This window comes from Arachis hypogaea, chromosome 14 (assembly GCF_003086295.3).
Source record: "Arachis hypogaea cultivar Tifrunner chromosome 14, arahy.Tifrunner.gnm2.J5K5, whole genome shotgun sequence".
Classification (NCBI taxonomy): domain Eukaryota; kingdom Viridiplantae; phylum Streptophyta; class Magnoliopsida; order Fabales; family Fabaceae; genus Arachis; species Arachis hypogaea.
In genome coordinates, this window is record NC_092049.1 from 103,307,443 (window position 1) to 103,310,698 (window position 3,256).

Genomic DNA, 3,256 nt, shown 5'->3' on the forward strand with positions numbered 1-3,256 from the left:
TCTTTACTTTTATGTTGATGCACGCTATTTCTCTTTTAATGCAATTTATGATTCCTTTATTGTTGAATTGCTTTGTTGTTGTTTAATTCCTTTTACTTTGCTTTTACGCCTTCCATGTATTTGATGAAATGCTTGATTGGATTATAGAGTAGATTTTTCCCCTCTTGGCCTAGGTAGAGTAATTAGTGACTCTTGAGTTATCTCATTCTTTTGTTGATTTATAATTAGAAGTTGCTAATTGATTTGAATGCCACTAAAGTTAGTCTTTCATCTAGATTTGGCTAGGACTTGTGGACTCAAGTTAATCCATCCACTTGACTTTCTTCCATGGTTAGAGGTTAACTAAGTGGGAGCAAGGAACAATTCTCATCATAATTGAGGAGGATAGCTTGGATAGGACTTCTAGTTCTCATTCCTTGCAAAGAGCTTTTCTAGTTGTTAGTTTATTTTCTTTGCCATTTACATTTCTTGTTTCTTAACCCAAAAATCCCAAAACACACCTCATAACCAATAGCAAGACACTTTATCCCAATTCCTAGGGAGAACGACCCGAGGTTTGAATACTTCGGTTATTTTTATAGGGGTTTGTTACTTGTGACAACCAAATTTTTGTATGAAAGAATTATTGTTGGTTTAGAAACTATACTTGCAACGAGAATTCAATTGTAAATTCTAAACCGTCAAAAATCCGCTCATCAATAATCCAGGAAAAAACTATTTGATCTACTTGTTCCCATTGATCATATGCTAGTCCCGTCTCTGCCGGTGCCGGAGGTACCCCTGTTAGGTGAGCCTTCTTTCCTCTTCCACCAATTATTTTTTTCATCAGAGTTGCCCATAATGGATAATTATCTCCATTTAATTTGAAACTAATTAACAAATTGTCATAATTGGTTTGTGATGATTGTATTCCAAGGCTATTGTGTAGCATATTTGTAATTTGTAATGTCAATTTGCCAGAAATCATTGATTTTGGGTTGGTAGTGCTGCTGGTTTCTTCAGATACGGACATGTTGGGTTTTAGTAGTATTGCTGGGACAGTGATGATACTTCTGAGTTTCCAGAACCTAACTCTGCTCGGATACCATGTTAGTTTGGCACAAAGGGTTTAGGAAAGAAAAGAAGAATAATTTAGAAAAGTATCATATTCATTTCTTTTCTTCATTACAAGGTTCTTACCAATATATAGACCAAGAGTACACTAATGGGTATGCTAATTATAGAATAATATCATAATAAAGTACATTGATTTTTTTTTCTGAATCTCTTTGATATTTTCCTAATTTTGTTCCCTAATTATGATATTCTAATAGTAGCGACTAGGTAACGAATGCGCAATAAAGGTGGGAGGGATGAAGGGGATAGGGAGACATGTTGCAGCTTTAGTAGAGAGTGAAAAGAGAGTGCGAATCTACTAAGTGAGAAAAGGGAGAAATAATCTTTTTGTGTTATGTTTTCAAGTTACAGTGGGATAAAAAATCTATGGTAATTTTTTACTGTGATGACAGTGGTTTTAGAAGTGTGAAATCAAAGAAAAATCAAAAAAGAAAAGAAATGAAACGAAGGAGATGGTGGGAGGAAAGAAGGAGGTATATATGGAAGAGAGGCAGCGACACCACTCATTTGCACTGTCTTTTTTAACTTGCACAATCTTCCTCAATGCAACGATCTAGATATGGAGAAGGGTAATGGAGGGCGAAAAGCGAGGTTGAGAGAAGGGTGATGAGATGAAGGAAGAAGGACGAGAAACAAAGATAAAGATAACAAGGAGGATGACTAAGGCAAAAGAAGAGGGCAGATGCAGCATATATATCCATGAAGAAGAAGATAGAGAGGGAAAAGCAGGTAGCACTATAAGAAAAACGTTGAATATTGTCGGCTTTACCGTCAGATTTAGAGTTGGACGTTAGTGGCGGGTTTATCGGCGGATTTTCCGGCAGATTTGGCAAGAAATTCGTCGGATAAAAAGATTACCATCGGATTTGATATTCCGACGGTAAATTTTTAGTAATAATTGGAGGAAAAAAATTGGCGCCAAGATTACTGTGGGATTTATTATCGGATTTACCCGCCGGTAAATCTCAATTAACGAAATGCTGCGTTTTGGTCATATGCAATGCATTACCATCGGATTTATCCGCCAATAAACCTGATCTAAATTCAAAATGCGTAGCCCTCTCCCCCTCCCTCCCCCCCCCCATTCTTCTCTCTCCCCTGCAACATCCTCCAGCAGCCCCTACGACCACCCTCTACCAGCACTGCCTACCTCCATTCTCCTCTAAAGTATGTGTCAAGTTGCTTGGATCGTATTTTGTTGCCTCAAACAGAGTTGCTCCATCTGTCTCCACCTCCATTGGAAGAGCTTCTGCTGCCAGTCTCTCTGTCGCTGGAGCTGTGTCTCTCTTCCATCGTCCAGGTAGCTAGGTTGCCCTCATCCCTCTCCCTATTCCATTCTGTTTTTATTTTAAAAAAAAATCCTAACCCCTTTTTTAAACTACCATTCAAGTCCACCACTGCTTCTGGTTCCTCTGCCCATGACAAATTAGAGATGAAGAACAAGAAAACAAAGCTATGTTAGCTGTGCATGTCGCGAAAAATAGCCTATAGCGACCATGATGGAAGTTCTACTATCAATGATGTTATTGCTAAAAAGGAAAAGGGTATTTTATTTTATTCAAAATAGAATTTTTTTAATTTTTCAAAAATTTATTTATTTACTACTAAAGAAATATTATTCTAATTTTTTTTCTAAATTTGTTTTATTTTTGTTTTTTATGAATGTTGAGGTAGGTCTACAAAAAATGCGTTGGTCTTTAAAAGTTGATTGATATAAGGATGTGATAAATAGTTTTAGATTTAGTTTAAATTATATTCCTGGATTAATAATAGCTAAATGTCAATTAATGTTTGATGTGGCTGGTTAATTGATTTTGTATGTGGTTATATTTGGCTGATGTTATGGATTTTAAATTTTGTATGTGGTTGATTGATTTGTGTATAATTTGACTGCATATTATAAATCTTTATGTGATAATTTAAGGCAAAAAAATACATATTGGATAACCTCAACAACACCGCTCAGAAACACCAAGTATGTATATGAAGTTCTCCATCTTAATCCTATACTGATAAATGACAATAGTATAGTATATTATTTCTAATAAAAAAATAAATATCCTATTAATAAAATTTAGACAATATTAATTTAAACAATACTAATCCATATACATAATTTATCACTTTCTCATGTAGGCAT